This window comes from Elephas maximus, chromosome 2 (genome assembly GCF_024166365.1).
Source record: "Elephas maximus indicus isolate mEleMax1 chromosome 2, mEleMax1 primary haplotype, whole genome shotgun sequence".
In the NCBI taxonomy this organism is placed as follows: domain Eukaryota; kingdom Metazoa; phylum Chordata; class Mammalia; order Proboscidea; family Elephantidae; genus Elephas; species Elephas maximus.
Window position 1 is genome coordinate 101,339,315 of NC_064820.1, and position 19,040 is coordinate 101,358,354.

A 19,040-nucleotide genomic window follows, 5' to 3' on the forward strand; every position below is an offset into this window, starting at 1 on the left:
CTCCCGATCATTAGCCATTAGAGAAATGCAAATTAAAACTACGATGAGATTTCATCTCACACCAACTAGACTGGCATTAATCCAAAAAACACAAAATAATAAATGTTGGAGAGGCTGCGGAGAGATTGGAACTCTCATATACTGCTGGTGGGATTGTAAAATGGTACAACCACTTTGGAAATCCATCTGGCGTTATCTTAAACAGTTAGAAATAGAACTACCATACAACCCAGAAATCCCACTCCTCGGAATATACCCTAGAGATACAAGGGCCTTCACACAAACAGATATATGCACACCCATGTTTATTGCAGCTCTGTTTACAATAGCAAAAAGCTGGAAGCAACCAAGGTGTCCGTCAACGGATGAATGGGTAAATAAACTGTGGTATATTCACACAATGGAATACTACGCATCGATAAAGAACAGTGACGAATCTCTGAAACATTTCATAACATGGAGGAATCTGGAAGGCATTATGCTGAGCGAAATGAGTCAGAGGCAAAAGGACAAATATTGTATAAGACCTCTATTATAAGATCTTGAGAAATAGAAAAAACGGAGAAGAACACATACTTTTGTGGTTACAAAAGGGGGAGGGAGGGAGGGAGGGAGAGGGTTTTTTATTGATCAATCAGTAGATAAGAACTGCTTTGGGTGAAGGGAAAGACAACACACAATACAAGGAAGGTCAGCCTAATCGGACTGGACTAAAAGCAAAGAGGTTTCCGGGATAAAATGAAAGCTTCAAAGGTCAGTGGATCAGGGGCTGGGGTCTGGGGAACATGGTTTGAGGAGACTTCTAAGTCAACGGGCAAAATAATTCTATTATGAAAACATTCTGCATCCCACTTTGAATTGTGGCGCCTGGGGTCCTAAATGCCAACAAGCGGCCATCTAAGATACATCAATTGGTCCCAACCCACCTGGAGCAAAGGAAAAGGAAGAACACCAAGGCCACATGACAACTAAGAACCCAAGAGACAGAAAGGGCCACATGAACCAGAGACCTACATTATCCTGAGACCAGAAGAACTAGTTGGTGCCCGGCCACAATCAATGTCTGCCCTGCTAGGGAGCACAACAGACAACTCCTGAGGGAGCAGGAGACCAATGGGACACAGACCCCAAATTCTCATAAAAAGACCATACCTAATGATATGAATGCGACTAGAGGAATCCCAGAGACAATGCTCGCCAGAACTTCTGATGGCACAGGACAGGAACCATCCCCGAAGACAACTCATCAGGCATGAAAAGGACTGGTCAGCGGCGGGGAGAGAGATGCTGATGAAGAGTGAGCCAATTAAATTAGGTGGACACTGGAAAGTGTGTTGGCAACTCTTGACTGGAGGGGGGATGGGAAGATAGAGAGGGAAGATGGCAAAATTGGCACAGAACGAGAGACTGAAAGGGCTGACTCAATAGGGGGAGAGCAAGTGGGAGAAGGGAGTAAGATGTATGTAAACCTACATGTGACAGACTGATTGGAATGGTAAATGTTCACTTGAAGCTTAATAAAAATTAATTAAAAAAAAAAAGCATACTGACAGTGACACAATCTACTAAAACTTATTTAGATTTCTCTAAAAAAAAAAAAAAGAAGAAAGAAAAGAAATAAAGGGCATCCAGATTGGCAAGGAAGAAGTAAAAGTATCTCTATTTGCAGACGACATGATCTTATACACAGAAAACCCTAAGGAATCCTCCAGAAAACTACTGAAACTAATAGAAGAGTTCCGCAGAGTATCGGGATATAAGATAAACATACAAAAATCAGTTGGATTCCTCTACACCAACAAAAAGAACATCAAAGAGGCAATCACCAAATCAATGCCATTTACAGTAGCCCCCAAGAAGATAAAATACTTAGGAATAAATCTTACCAGAGATGTAAAAGACTTATACAAAGAAAACTACAGTACACTTCTGCAAGAAACCAAGAGACTTACATAAGTGGAAAGACATAACTTGCTCGTGGATAGGAACACTTAACATTATAAAAATGTCTATTCTACCAAAAGTGATCTATACATTTAATGCAATTCCAATTCAAATCCCAAGGACATTCTTTACTGAGATGGAGAAACAAATCACCAACTTCATACAGAAGGGAAAGAGGCCCTGGATAAATAAGGCATTACTGAAAAAAGAAGAAGAAAGTGGGAGGCCTTACTTAGCTGATTTTAGAACCTATTATACCGCCACGGAAACTCTGGTGGTATAGTGGTTAAGTGCTATGGCTGCTAACCAAGATGTCAGCAGTTCAAATCCGCCAGGCGCTCCTTGGAAAGTATATGGGGCAGTAGTTCTACTCTGTCCTATAGGGTCGCTATGAGTCAGAATCAACTTGACGGCAGTGGGTTTGGTTTTTGGTTTTTGGGTATACCACCACAGTAGTCAAAACAGCCTGGTACTGGTATAACAACAGATACATAGACCAATGGAACAGAATTGAGAATCCACATATGAGCAGCTGATATTTGACAAAGGCCCCAAAACAGTTAAATGGGGAAAAGATAGTCTTTTTAACAAATGGTGCTGGCATAACTGGATGTCCATCTGCAAAAAAATGATACAAGACCCATACCTCACTCCATGCACAAAAACTAACTCAAAATGGATTGAAGACCTAAATATAAAATCTAAAACAATAAAGATCATGGAAGAAAAAATAGGGACAATGTTAGGAGCCCTAATACATGGCATAAACAGTATAGAAAACATTATAAAGAATGTAGAAGAAAAACTAGATAAATGGGAGCTCCTAAAAATCAAACACCTATGCTCACCCAAAGACTTAACCAAAAGAGTAAAATGACCATCTACAGACTGGGAAAAAGTTTTTAGCTGTGGCATTTCTGATCAGCACCTGATCTCTAAAATCTACATGATACTGCAAAAACTCAACTGCAAAAAGACAAATAACCCAATTACAAAATGGGCAAAAGATATGAATAGACACTTCACTAAAGAAGACATTCAGGTAACTAACAGATGCATGAGGAAATGTTCAGGATCATTAGCCATTAGAGAAATGCAGATCAAAACTACAACGAGATTTCATCTCGCTCCAACAAGGCTGGCATTAACCCAAAACACACAAAATAGTAAATGTTGGAGAGGCTGTGGAGAGATTGGAACACTTCTACACTGCTGGTGGGAATGTCAAATGGTACAACCACTTTGGAAATCGATTTGGCGCTTCCGTAAAAAGCTAGAACTAGAGCTACCATACGATCCAGCAATCCCATTCCTTGGAATATATCCTAGAGAAATAAAAGCCTTTACACTAACAGATTTATGCACACCTATGTTTATTGCAGCACTGTTTACAATAGCAAAAAGATGGAAGCAACCAAGGTGCCCATCAACGGATGAACGGATAAATAAATTATGATATATTCACACAATGGAATACTATGCATCGATAAAGAACAGTGAGGAATCTGTGAAAAATTTCATAACATGGAGGAACCTGGAAGGCATTATGCTGAGTGAAATCAGTCAGTTGCAAAAGGACAAATATTGTATAAGACCACTATTACAAGAACTGAGAAATAGTTTAAACTGAGAAGAACACATTCTTTTGTGGTTACAAGGAGGGGGGTGAGAGAGGGGCATTCACTAATTAGATAGTAGATAAGAACTACTTTAGGTGAAGGGAAAGATAGCACACAATACAGGGGAAGTCAGCACAATTGGACTAAACCAAAAGCAAAAAGTTTCCTGAATAAACTGAATGCTTCGAAGGCCAGCGTAGCAGGGGCAGGGGTCTCGGGACCATGGTTTCAAAGGACATCTAAGTCAACTGGCATAATAAAATCTATTAAGAGAACATTCTGCATCCCACTTTGAAGAGTGGCACCTGGGGTCTTAAACGCTAGCAAGCAGCCATCTAAGACGCATCAATTGGTCTCAACCCACCTGGATCAAAGGAGAATGAAGAACACCAAGAACACAAGGCGATTATGAGCCCAAGAGACAGAAAGGGCCACGTGAACCAGAGACCACATCATCCTGAGACCAGAAGAACTGGATGGCGCCTGGCTACAACCGATGACTGGCCTGACAGGGAACACAACAGAGAACCCCTGAGGGAGCAGGAGAGCAGTGGGATGCAGACCCCAAATTCTCATAAGACCAGACTTAACGGTCTGACTGAGACTAGAGGGTCCCCAGTAGTCAAGGCTCCCAGACCCTCTGTTGGCCCAGGACAGGAACCATTCCCGAAGCCAACTTTTCAGACATGGATTGGACTGGACAATGGGTTGGAGAGGGATGATGGTGAGGAGTGAGCTTCTTGGATCAGGTGGACACTTGAGACTATATTGGCATCTCTTGCCTGGAGGGGAGATCAGAGGGTGGAGGGGGTTAGAAGCTGGCGAAATGGACATGAAAAGAGAGAGTGGAGGGAGAGAGTTGGCTGTCTCATTAGGGGGAGAGTAACTGGAAGTGTGTAGCCAAGGTATATATATGGGTTTTTGTGTGAGAGACTGACCTGATGTGTAAACTTTGACTTTTAAAGCACAATAAAAGTTATTTAAAAAAAAAACCTTAATAAGCGCCTCAAGTGTATCAAATTCTGTTTTTGACAGAAATAATACCAAAAAGCAGTAGAGAATATGAATAAAACTACGCACTTTGGAGCCAGAATGCCCATGTTCAAATTCTATCTAACTCTGCCACCTACTCCATGTATGACAAACAGCAAGTCACTTAATCTCCTTTGGAACTATGCAGTAAAAGGCTAACTAAGCAGGCTTGGGGGAAACCCCCGTGGTATAGTGGTTAAGTGCAATAGCAGCTAACCAAAAATTCGGCAGTTCAAATGCACCATCCACCAGGTGCTCCTTGAAAACTCTATGGGGCAGTTATCAACTCGACAGCATTGTTTTTTTGTTTTTTTCAAAAGCGGGCTTGGAGTATCCAAACCCTATACATTCCAAAGAAAGATCTGGCCCTTGACCAGCTCCTGTGAGATAGACTATAAATCCTTGGAAGACCATGCCTGATAGTGTGTCTTCATATACCTTGGGCCTTGAACATAAAATTAACCAGGCAGTTTACACTATCGATGCAATTTATGATGAATACTTGTTTTGTTCACCGGGGGTCTTGGGCCACACTATCTCAGACTGGCCTCTGACGGGGAGGTACCAAAAACTGAGTAGTCAAGATTAGTGACATGGGCACTACATGGCTAACCCTCAATAAAAACCCTGGACACAAAGGTGTGTTTCTCTGGTTGACAACATTTTTCATGTATGATCACACATTGTTGCTTGGAGAATTAAGCATTGCCCGTTTGACTCCATTAGGACAGGACAAGAAGCTAGTGCTTGGTCTCTCCTGGACTCTACCCTATGTGACTTTCCCCTTTGCTGATTTTTTCACTTTCACTGTAATAAACCATAATAATGAATATAACAGCTTTACCAAATTCTGTGACTCCCTCTTTCAAATCATTGAACCAAAGCTAAAGCGTGATCTTGAGAAACCCAACACAGTAACTTTGTTTGCACATCTGAAAAATGAACACAGTACAGTACCTACTCAAACAGTAGACGTGGGGATCAAATGAGTTTATAAAGTGCTTATAACAGTACCCAGCATGTGTCTGCTGTTTCTCATGCTGCTACAAAAATAAGTGGTCCTAATCATTGAGTAGGAGGCCTGGTGGCACAATGGTTAAAGGACTTGGCTACTAACTGAAATGTCAGCGGTTTGAACCCACCAACCGCTCCTTGAGAGAAAGATGTGACAGTCTCCTTTCATAAAGATTACAGCCTTGGAAACCCCGTGGGGCAGTTCTACTCTGTCCTACAGGGTCACTGTGAGTCAGAATCAACTAGATCACAATGGGTTTTTCTTTTTTTTTCTAAACACAGAGTAACTGGGTCTAGTGAAAAGGGACAGGAAACAGTTAAATTCCAAATGCTAAAATATCATGCATAATGTATCATACAAACAGAAAGCATCGTTTATCTCTTTCCTACCCTCAACACTTTTGCCTTCATTTAGGTTCCCATCATCTCTCATCTCTCTCCCGGACTGTTGGAGGATCCGCCTAGCAGTATAATCCTCACAAGGTTCCCTGATATTACCACAACCACCACCACCCAAGTCTGACCCAACTTTATATTCCTTCAGCCTGGTTTCACACCCTTAGAATCTATTCCCACACATCACCCTGATTTCTGTGGATATAAACTGACAAAAATCATTCAGTTTTTTTGGATGTCTATCACAGCTCCTCATGGTTTACACTTTTTACCCCACCCTCTAGGACACATTTGAACTCATGTCTGCTTACAGGTTTAGAAGCAGTGGATGGTGGTCTGAACAGGACAAGAGGCACATCAGTAGTCCTTTGTAAGGCAACTATCTCAGGAAAGGCCATTACAAGTTCCTCAGGCCAGGGTAAACTGAATTCCTCTAAGAGAAGTAGAGGACTCCTTCTACTGGCAAAGGAAATTTAACAGAATTTACAGAATCAAGTTTGCTAGCTCTATCAGAATCTGACCATATGTACCCATTCTAACTGTCAAGATCCCACGCCTTCCTGCAAGGTTGAGAATTCCAAATTGTGCTATACCTCAGTCACCCAGGATTTGCTTTTCAGAATACCTTGGCTACCAGCTTGTGAGAGATCCTGAGCTAGAAACACCCAGCTAAGTTGCTCTTAGATTCTTGACCAATGGAAACATGTTTTTCATTTTAAGCTTCTAAACTATAACATAGCAATATATAGTTGTTCATATACTGTAGCATGCCCAAAACCAAACCTACTGCCATCAAGTCAATTCCAACTCGTAGGGACCCTATAGAACAGAGTAGGACTGCCCCATAGGGTTTCCAAGGAGCATCTGTTGGATTCAAATTACATAGCAACAGATAACATATATGAAGTTCTGCAGTGAACTAGTCAATGTCACTTAAACTCCCAAATTCATTCGAGATTGCCTGAATTGCCTACAGATCTTCCAATTCAGCAACAATTTAATCTTCATATGAGGATGAAGCTTCCTCCAGACTTACCAAAACAGGAATACTCTTTTTAGTCTTGGGATTTAAAACATAATGAAAAGTTAGCTTATATAACTTATATAACTCAACATTTTCAGTATTGAGGACTGACCTAGCTGAAAGTCCTTTTCTTCATTTCAAAGAAAGAGAAAGAAAAAACCTTACATTTTTAATTAGTACAGTTAAAAACAAAAACACATATGCTTGTTTTGATAAAAATAATTATGCATGTTTCCTGTTGACGAAAAATATTCAGAATAAATAACGCCTGTTTTAAATAGTTTGTTTTCAATTGCTGCTGTTGTTAGGCGCTGCCAAGTTGGTTGCAACTCATAGCGACCCTAAGTACAACAAATCGAAACACTGCCCAGTCCTGCGCCATGCTCATAATTGTATTACACTTGAGCCCATTGCTGCAGCCACTGTGTTAATCCATCTTTTTACTTGACCCTCTACTTTACGAAGCATATGTCCTTCTCCAGAGACTGGTCCCTCCTGATAATATGTCCAAGTATGTGAGACAAAGTCTCATCATCCTTGCTTCTAAGGAGCATTCTGACTGTACTTCTTCCAAGACAGATTTGTTCGTTCTCCTGGCAGTGCACACTATATTCAATATTCTTTACCAACACCATAATTCACAGGCATCAATTCTTCTTCGTTCTTCCTTATTCATTGTCCAGCTTTCACATGCATACAAAAACCAAAAAAACCAAACCCACTGCCGTCGAGTCGTTCTGACTTACAGCGACCCTATAAGGTGGCTGAAAATACCGTGGCTTGGGTCAGGTGAATCTTAGTGTTCAAACTGACATCTTTGCTTTTTTACACTTTAGAGAGGTCTTTTGCAGTAGATCTGCCCAACGCAATACACCATTTGATTTCTTGACTGCCATTTCCATGGGTGGCGATTATGGATTCAAATAAAATGAAATCTGTGAAAACATCAGTATTTTCTCCATTTATCATGATGTTGCTTATTGGTCTAGTTGTGAGGATTTTTATTTTCCTTATGTTGAGGTGTTTATTTATTTTATGTTGAGGTGTGTCTTAGTTATCTAGCACTGCTATAACAGAAATAACACAAGTGGGTGGCTTAACAAAGAGAATTTTATTCTCTCACAGTTTAGGAGGCTAGAGGTCCAAATTCAGGGTGCCAGCTCCAGGGGAAAGCTCTGTCTGTCTGTCAGTTCCGGGAGAAGGTCCTTGTCATCAATCTTCTCCTGGGTCTAGGAGTATCTCAGTGCAGGGACCCGGATCCAAAGGATGCACTCCACTCCTAGCTCTTTTGCTTGGTGGTAATGGCAGTGCACAGTATATTCAATATTCTTTACCAACCTCTTTGCTCACTTCTGTCTTTTGTACTTCAAAAGAGAATGACTGAAGATACAACCTAATCCTGTGGGTTGTGTCATGCTTCATTAACTTAACTGCCTCCAATCCTGCCTTATTAACATTATAGAGGTTAGGATTTACAACACACAGGATAATTACATCAGATCACAAAATGGAAGACAACCACACAATGCCAAGAATCATGGCCTAGCCAAGTTGATACACATTTTGGGGGGACCCAACTCAATCCATAATAAGGTATAATCCATGTTGAAGGCTTTAGTCTTTGATATGTTTTCAATAATAAAATTAAAATGTTTACTTTGTTAGTGATACTTGTAATATTCCTGATACGGATAAATCTTCACCATTATGATCGCTCACACTGCTTCAAAATAGCAAAATATTACCTATAAGCAATAATAGTAGAATCGCAACCACCTGTCAAATACATTAGCACAAATTATTATACTAGAAAATAGTAGGAAATGACCCTATTAGAATAGGATACAGATAAAAAAAATGCCTTGGTACTGGAGATAGAGTCCAAAATGGTCTCCAGTAAAACCAACTTTGTTTGGTCTGAGAACCAAACCTAGAGTCACCCTGTTTAAATTTATGTCAGAGTCCAATCTACAGAAAAGACCCCACCCCCACCTTGACACAATGGAGTAAAGTGGGGAAAAAAACTAACTTACAGCATATATTTGAAGAGAGAGTCTTCACTGAATGCCACAATCTAACTATGGCAGGTATGAAGAAAAATTAAAAATGAAAGAGTGGACATTCAATTTCCAATATAACATGTAAAGAGTTGGAAGTTATCACACCTGTCCTCACAGCAAAAAGAGGTGAACAAACTGAAAAGCAACAATTCTTAGATCCATCAGAGAACTGAAATCACAGCAGAAACTGCTGCCCTGACTACCAGAGACAGACAGGCTAATACAGGCAATTACAGCTTATAGGGAGCAGAAGCGTAGAAGCAGAAGCCTGCAGCTGGAGCCAGTACCAGTGGGAACGCTTAAAATCCTGGACTTTGAGCTGATATAACAACAGGACGAGATATTTCAGGCTCAGCATGGATTAGCTTGAGAGTTAAAAATGTCAGTGGAGGGGCGGTCTCAGAGTGCCCACATGCTTTCACGATTTTTACCTCCAGGAGCCCCACCAAGCTCTCAGGGTGAAGATCTGAGAAAAATACCCTGAAGCTTCTAGTATGAAGAAGAAAAAAGTAACTATTCTGAAATACACCCAGAGCTTTCTGTTCTCCTTAACTAGGATTAATCAAGGAAACTATTTTACCAGAGCCTAACCAATTTGGGATTTAACAAAACCTAACTGACCTGAAAAATAAATAAATAAATAAATCCACTGCCATTGAGTAGACTCCAACTCATGGCAACCCCGTATCTTACACAGTAGTATTGCTTCATAAGGTTTTCTTAGCTATAATCTTTACAGAAGCAATTTGCCAGGCTATCTTTCTTCCGTGACGCAATTAGTTAGGTTCAAACCACCAACCTGTAGATTAACAGCCAAGTGTAAATCATCTGTACCACCCAGGGGCCTTAGGGAAGAGAAATGTACAAAACTAGGCCCCTCTATGATTCCTGTGTCTTCTAAAACCCACTGCTATTGAGTCGATTCCGACTTCTGTGTCATCTAAGGGGGGTAATAAAAAAAAAGCTGGGAAGCATTTGTGAAGGTCACAGTCCAAGCATACAGACTAATTAAAAGACTACTATCTAATCATAAAATTATAGTACACTTCCCTCCCCCAACACCGTAACATCACATCAACAGAGCTCCCGTATAACAGGAGATCGTAAGCTAAAAGAACTGCAGCCCTAAGACCTTATTTCAGTGGAGGCTATAGTAAAACCAAAGAAAACAGAGAGGGCAAAAAAAAAGACAAAAACACAGCCTAACTCCTACACAGACAAACATAAAACTTCACAATAAAAGACTATATATCTCATTTCCTTTTACCTAGTATACCACATGCAGCTTTGAACAAAAAATTACAAGGTACACTAAATGGCCAAAACACACTGTCTGAAGAGATAGTACAAGAATCTGGACTAGACTTAATGTTAGAGAAATTTTTTAATTATCATATCAAGAACTCAATATGTGTACCTGACAAAAGCCATGGTATTTTCAATCACCTCTTATACATGTGAAAGCTGGACAATCCAAAAGGAAGATGGAAGAACTAATGCATTTGAATTGTGGTGTTGGTGAAGAATACTGAATATGCCATGGACTTCCCAGAAAAGAAACAAATCTGTCTTAGAGGAAGTACATCCACAATTCTCCTCAGAAGTAAAAATGGCAAAACTTCAGCTCACTTACTTTGGACATGTCATCAGGAAGGACCAATCACTGGAAAAGGACACCCTGCTTGGTAAAGTAGAGGGTCAGTGAAAAAGAGGGAGACCCTAACTAAGAGAATTAACACAGTGGTTCCAACAGTGAGCTTATACACGGCAACGATTATGAGGATGGCACAGGACCGGGCAACATTTCGTTCTGTTATACATATGGTCACTATGAGTCAGAGCTGACTCGACAGTACCTAACAACAACATGATTAACATACTACAAGCTGTCATGGAAAAAGTGGACAACATGCAAGAGAAGATGAATAATATAAGCAGAAAGATGAAAACTCTAAGAAAGAATCAAAAAGAAACGCTGAAATAAAAAACACAATAACAAAAACGAAGAATGCCTTTGATGAGTTCACCAACAGACCAGACACAGCTGAAGAATCAGTGAGCTTGAATATATGGCAACAGAAATTTCCGAAACTGAAAAGCAAAGAGAAAATTAAAAAAAAAAAAAACCATTGCTGTCGAGTCGATTCCGACTCATAGCAACCCTACAGGACAGGGTAGAACTGCCCCCACAGAGTTTCCAAGGAGCGCCTGGGGGATTTGAGCCGCCAACCTTTTGGTTAGCAGCCGTAGTAATTAACCGCTACGCCACCAGGGAAAAATAAGGTTAAAAAAAAAAACAAAACAGAACATCCGAGAACTGTGGGAAAATTACAAAAGGTACAATATATACAAAAGGAGAATAACATTTAAGAAACAGAGAGAAAGAGACAGAAAAAAAAATTTGAAGTAATAACGGCTGATAATTTTCCAAAATTAATGACAGGTGCCAAGCCACAGATCCAGAGGCTCAAAGAACACCAAGCAGGGCAAATACCAAGCAGTCTACACCTCAGCGTATCATATGCAAATTGCAAAAAATCAAAGGCAGAGAGAAAATTTTGAAAGAATCCAGAGGGCGAAAAACACTATACCTGTGAAGGAACAAGAATAAGATTTACATTGAACTTCTCTTCAGAAATCATGTAAGCAAAAAGACAGTAGTGAATTATTTAAAGTGTTGGGGGGAAAAAACCACTAACCTAAAATTCTGCATCCAGAGAAATTATCCTTCAGAAGTGAAAGAGAAATGAAGACTTCCTCAGACAGACAAAAACTGAAGTGATTTGTCACCAGTAGAACCTGCCTTGCAAGAAATGTTCCAGAAGTTCTTCAAAGAAAAGGAAAATGATATTGGGCTGTACATAAAAAAAGGAAAAGCATTAAAGAAGGCATAAATAGAGGTAAAACAAAAACTTTTTTAAATTTTTTAATTCATCTCATAGGTGCTTGTTCAAAATAATAGCAACAATGTCTCAGGTAATTATAGCTTATGGATAAGTGAGACGAATCACAGCAATGTAATAAGGGACAAGAAACAGAAATTGGGAATGTTCTAAGGTACCTACGCTACCGGTAAGGAGTCCTGGTGGCCCAGTGGTTAAAATGCTCAGCTGCTAACTGAGAGGTCAGCGGTTTGAACCCACCAGCAGCTCATCAGGAGAAAAGACCTGATGATCTGCTCCTGCAAAGATTAAGACAAAAAAAAAAAAAAATTTTTTTTTTTTACAGCCTAGGAAATCCTATGGAGCATTTCTATTCTGTCCTATAGGGTCGCGATGAATTGGAATCAACTCAACAGCACACAAAAACAACACTACTGGCAAACCAAGCAGGATAGTGTTATTTAAAAGTGGCTGAGGCTGGTTGTCAGGAGAAAGATGTGACAGTCTGCTTCCATGAAGATTACAGTCTTAGACACCCTATGGGGCAGCTCTACTCTTTCCTACAGGGTCGCTATGAGTCAGAATCAACTTGATGGCAGTGGATTTGGTTTTTTGGTTAGATTAGTTGTAAATGTATAGTGCAAATTCTAGAGCAACCATTAAGAAAACTAAAAGAAGAAATATAATTAATATGCTAACAAAGGAAACAATCATTTAAAATGCTCCATTAAAGCCAGAGAAAGCAGAAAAAGAAGGGAAGACAAAAAAAGAAATAGAGAACAAAGGAAAATGAAAAACAAAATATAGTAAATATTAACACAACTATATAAATAATCACTTTAAACGAAAATAGTCTAAATACAGCAATGAAAAGACGGACACTATCAGACTGGATATAAAAACAAAACCCCTCTATATGTTATCTACAAGAAACCTACTTTAAACATAAAGACACAAATAGATGAAAAGTAAAGACAAGGCAGCAAGATGGTAGAATAGGCAACTTCAAGTTTGTGTCCCTCCCAAAGAAACACTGAAAAAGAAACAGAAAACTTTTAGGCCCAACTTTGTCAGGATGCTGAAAAACAGTCAAAGGTTTATAAAAACCAAGTAAACATTAAATAAACAAAAAAGACAACCTAAAAACAGTAAGAAAGTTTTGTGCCTTTTTTACTTGCCTGTACCCCATCCCCATCCCAGCTTGGGAGCTACCTTGAAGGCAGCAGACCGCATTTCTAGTATGGACTCTGGTTCCTGACAAAACAAAACAGACCTTATTTAGAAATTATTGTGTTTATCTGTTCTAAACTATCTAGTGGCTACATGAAGGACAGATGCAAGCTGCCCATCACTTTCACCTATCCTGTCACTCACTCAGGGTGGAAAAGCAGCAAGCATTGCTGGAAAAAACTGTGATGCGAACGATCCACTCATAGCCACGTGGGGCAAAATATTATGATTGAGACATAAAATAGACCACAAAATGCCTGAAGGGAAAAGCCTGGGAGACAGTTTACTTGGAATATTAGGGCATTCAAAAGCCCTTATGTACACAGGGGAATTTAGAAAGTCATGCCATACCCTGAGCAAGAATCATGCTCAGAAAAATGATCCAAGAAAAACCTAAGCTTTTACCTCAGGCTGATCTCTAGGCTCTGTGTCAGCCTGGCTATGTGTTCAGTGAATGCCCAGCACAAAAATAATCTGCAGACTGGGAGAGGTGTTTTGCTGTCATAGTTTCATTTCTTTTTGTTTTATTTGGTTTTTCTTTTTTGATTTTTTTAGCCCTTGATGTTCACAAAAATCTCTGTCAAAACACTAAATGAACACAAGCTAAAGGAACATGTACTTCATGTAATGATGTAATAAAGAATAGTGTTTGCAAAAATAGTTTGAAAAGGTCAGTAAACAAAGTGACTACTACAGCCTTCAACAAGAAACAAAACAGGAAACCACGGAGGAGGAAAATCTGATTTCCAATTTCCAGAGTAATCACAATAGAATATTCAAATGTCCAGTTATAAGCAAACAAACAAAAGGCACAAGACATACACAGAAACAAGAAAGGATGGCTCATTCAGAGATACAGAATAAAGTAACAAAAACTGTCCCTAAGGATGTTCAGATCTTGGATTTGCTACACAAAGATTTTTAAACTACTGTCTTAAGTATGCTCAAAGAGCAAAAGGAAAACATGGACAAAAAAAGAAAGAAAATCAGAAAGACAATGAGCGAACAAAATTAGACTATCAATAAAGAGAAATTACAAAAAGGAGAAAAACAAATTCTAGACTTACAAAGAAAAATAACTGAAATGAGAAATTCACTAAAGATATTCAAAAACAGATTTCAGCAGGCAAAAGAATGAATCAGCAAACTTGATACAACAATTGAAATTATCAAATCCGAGGAGCAAGAAAAAAATAAAATAAAGTGAATAGAGCCTAAAGTACTAGCGAGAAACCATCGAATGGGCCAACATACACAATATAGGAGTCATGGAAGGAGAAGAAATAGAATAAGGGCAAAAAGAATATGTGAAAAAAATAATGGACAAAAATATCTCAAATTTGATCAAAGACATGAATCTACACATCCAAGATGTTTAACAAACTCCAAGTAGCATAAACCCAAAGAGATTCACACTGAAATACATTATAATCAGTCAAAAGATAAAGAGAGACTCATAAAAAGCTGCAAGAGAGAAGCAACTCATGTATAAGGGAAGCTCAATAAGATTAACAGCCAGTTTCTCATCAGAAACTATGGACGCCAAAAAGCAATGTGATGACATATTTAAAGTTTCATGAAAAAATAACCTGTCAACCAAGAATTCTATATCTGGCAAAATTCTAATTAAAAAATAAGGGAGAATTTAAGACATTATCAGATAACAAAAGCTAAATGAATTCATTACCACTACGCCTGCTCTGGAAACCCTGGTGGTGCAGTGGTTAAGAACTACAGCTGCTAACCAAAAAGTCGGCAGTTTGAATCCACCGCGCTCCTTGGAAACCCTATAGGCCAGTTCTACTCTGTCCTATAGGGCCACTATGAGTCAGAATCGACTCAACGGCAACATGTTTGAGTTTTTCTTTTTAATTTCGTTTAAACCTGTTCTACATGAAATGCTAAAGGGAGTCCTTCAGGTTGAAATGAAAAGATGCTGACAAGTAATACAGGTATGCCATATGAATACAGATCTCCAGTAAAGTTAACTGCATGGACAAATATAAAAGCCAGTATTATTGCACTTTTCATTTGTAAGTCTACTTTTTATGCCCTGCATGATTTAAAGGAAAAATGCACTAGAAAACTTACTAGACACAAATGTAGAAAGTTGTAATTTGTAACAACAACATAACAAGGCGATGGAACTTTATACCAGCGGGTTTTCCTATGCTATTGAAGTAACCCAACCAGAAAACCAAAGCGGGTATCAATTCAAATTAGATTGCTATAAGTTTAAGACATTAATTGTATTCCCAAGACAACCACAAAGAAAATATTTTTAAAATATACACGAATGGAAAGAAAACAGTTCATTACAAAAAAAAAAAAAAAAATGTTTTTTTCAATGAAACACAATGACCGAAAAACTATTTTTCACCATTTACTAGTACTGCAGTTGCCACTGCCTCAAAGCCACCCAACCATGTAGGAAAAAACGTAGGTTAAACATCAGAAAGAAGCCTGGTACCAGCACTGACACTGAGACCTTAATTAAACACATTAAAAAGTCCTCCCGGCCTCTAAATATGTTAAATAAATACAGTATACCTGTCCCTCACAACCAGGGATAAAAAATATACCTCTTACACTGCTTTAGGACAAGAGGATACCATGTTTTCCATAATAAATAACCCATTGCACCTATTTTGATAAACATTATAAGGAATTGACTAGTCTAAAAACCACCTTCCAGGGAGCGTCTGGTGGACTTGAACTGCCAACCTTAGGGTTAGCAGCCATAGCACTCAACCACTACGCCACCAAGGATTCCCTAAAAACCACAGGAACGGGCAAATTTAACAATAACGGTTGTCAATAAATACAGCCAAAAATTAAATAACCAGTTAGTTGACCCAACAAACGCACACCCTGGAGAACTAGAGAAGTATGTTAAACCCGTGAACGAGGTATAGAGAAGAGTGCTTCCAAAACATATGTAACTTTATTCCAGAGACGAAAGTATTCCACTTGGAAAAGAATTCATACAACGTCCCACTGAAACGTCCTACAAGTACCCATGCATGTTCCAAGTTTTGAGCATTTTATAATTGCACTCTCATCTTCTGCTGCAGTGAATGACTTCTAGTAAAGCTTTGGTAGTTGATAACATTTTTATTAGGTGGAAAAAAACGTAACCAGAAAACCGTAATACCTCTCCTCCCGAGAACGCGGAGGGCTCATTAGTGCCTCCAGAATGGCTCCAAGAACCTTGTATGCCCAAATATAAGGCGAGTCATACAGGGAACACACGCGTTCCGCCCCACCTCGGAAGCGGAAAAGGCAGGTGAGACCTGCTTATCAGCGGGATCGCGGACCCAGGGCAGAGGTGTCCGCTGGGAGCGCAGCGTAGCTCCTGACAGCCTCGGGGCCCCGGGGCCCCGGGGCCAGCGACCCTTGCCCGAGACCGAGCCTGGCCAGCGCCCTCCTCGGATTTTGGCCCGGGCCTGTCCCTGGAGCCCGCCTCCCCGCAAATACAAGTCCTACCTGAACTCTGCCCCCAGCTACAGGGCTGCGGGGGTAGGCGGGAGGAGGCGTGGCCTTCCAGCTCTCCAGTCGAACTCCCTCGTGCGGTTGTTATGACTTTCCCTCTCGGGATCCGCGCCCGACCAAGTTCGATTTGCACTTCCGGGGTCCGCAGGAGACCAAAACGTCATTACGCACGCAGCGGCATCGGCGGCGACAACCCGGAAATGGGCTGGGCGTGTTCGCTGGATCGGTTCCTGTGGCTCGCTGCGAGGGTTGGGAGTAAACGGCCCGGGGGAGTTAGGGGTTTCTGTACCTTTTCCGGGGCGTCTCTGCTCGGCCTTCCCTCACTCGCCCTTCTGAAGCGGGAGACACTCTAACTGGGTAGCCTTAGAGGATGAGGCCACCCTGAAGCCTCGTTCTCTCCAGCGAAAGTTTTAAAACAATTTTGGAAGTGTGCTTGTAGAGCTTTTCCCATACCCCTATTCTTCGTTTGTCCTGCTTTAGCCGGCCCGATTAACCCCAGAGGTGGGAAAGTTTAGATTTGGAAAATTAAATTTCCCTCTAAGCTATGGCTTATGTAAAAATTTTAGTGTAGTTCTTAATTATCGTCTATTTTTTTTTTTATATGTGTGATCTATGTATAAAGGTATTACTGATTCCAGCTTCAGTTAACCAGTTTAGCTCACGATGTGCTCTTCCTGCTGCTGGTATTAAGATTAAACCTAAATATATAATTAATTTCTTGGCATTTTTTTAAAAGGTCTTTTAATAACAATTTAGCAATATGTAGGTTTCTGTACAAGTTCATGGAATAAACTTATTTTAACAAGCTTGTGAAAACCTGGCATTTTAAGAATAATCTGATTTCTGGAAAGAAATGTCAAGATCATGTATTAAGTATTATGTCTTTCAAAATTAGGTTCGTTTTTGTAAATGCTTAATCCCAAGAAATATGACTCGAAGAATAATGGGAAATGAATCTGTTCACTTCCAGAAAGTTTTCGTCTCAAATTTAGTCTTGATACTGTTTAGAATCATAACACTTGCGTGCAAAATAATGTATTATTTACAACTACAAAACTCGTTTTAAAAAGAATAGCTCACACCTGCTTTTTCCAATGTATGGACAACTGGGCCAATGTATCAATAAGTCACCATTATCACAGTTTATTTCTTTTTGTGACTTCAGCTAATCAGAATTCCTCAGTATTACAAGAGATAAAAAACCCAATGCCGTAGAGCCGATTCCAACTCATAGCAACCCTATAGGGCTGGATAAAAAGATCTTTAAACCCAAAAAACCAAAACCAGTGCCATCGAGTTGATTCCGACTCGTAGCGACCCTATAGGGCAGAGTAGAACTGCCCTATAGGGTTTCCAGGGAGCAGTTGTTGGGTTCCAAACACCTTTTTTTCCAGTTTGCAGCTATAGCTCTTAACCACTGTGCCAGCAGGGTCCTACATAAAAATAGGAAGATGATGTTAGCATCCTAATGACAGTTCAAAGTTCTCCTTACTGTACTTGAATGGGAATCTTATGGGCTTTAATGTTCTGTTTATTCATTTATTCTGTTTATTCAGAACATTAGGTTAAAAGGTACCTGTCAATGGTAGATCCAGAACTACCAGCAATGGGAGCAACTGATTCTTAATTTTTAGCTGAGACTTTTTTTTATTACACAAACATTCATTTTCTTGTACGCTCTGGGACCAGAAAGCTGGAAGAGAAAGACCCTCAACAAGGTGGATTGACAGAGTGGCTGCAATAGTGGGCTCAAGCATAATGACTGTGAGATGGCATAGGACCAGGCAGTGTTTCTTTCTGTTGTACATAGTTGGAACCGACTCATAGGCACCTAACAACAGCAACAACGCTCAAGCAGCTAGGAGGATGGAAGGGCTAGTGGCTGACAAATAAAACAACATTTACAGTGTTCCTCAAAGAGGCAGTCCTGGACCACTCTTAAAGTGTGCGTCATTTCTACAGTTTGTACTTCTTTATTTCAGTCCCTTGCTTGTTTCCTTCCTAACACTGGACAATGGAGTTGGCTTAATTATGGTTTCACTTACTTGCAAATGTACTTAACCTTCTGCCTAGCCCTGCCCCATCCCACTAAAATGTAAATTTCATGAAGGCAAAGACCTTATCTTGTCTTTTTAACTGATAAATCCATAACCCTACTTCAAGGCCTGTCACAAAGTAGACAATATTTGTAGATTGAATGAATGACTACAGTGGTACCTACTATGCTGGAGAAACTTAGAAAGGTGTTATGGAACAAGTGTCATGGAAGGCAGGTTGGAGGAGAGGGGGCACCAATGTAAAAGAAGTTTTCCTGGGGTGTTCAATAGGGCGTTCAATAGGAGTTAGA

At 39.9% G+C, this 19,040-nt stretch overlaps 1 protein-coding gene across 7 annotated transcripts in view; it reads right to left on the reverse strand.

Annotated features, from left to right (window-relative positions):
• The window catches only part of FAM172A (family with sequence similarity 172 member A), a 497,808-nt gene extending 480,970 nt beyond the window's left edge, over nt 1-16,838 (reverse strand). For all 7 annotated transcript variants that reach the window (XR_007515229.1, XM_049867989.1, XM_049867961.1 and 4 more), the window contains exon 1: nt 16,688-16,838. The gene's annotated coding sequence lies outside the window, so the exon portion shown is untranslated. The remainder of the gene's footprint in view (nt 1-16,687) is intronic.
• Between the last annotated feature and the right edge of the window lie 2,202 nt (nt 16,839-19,040).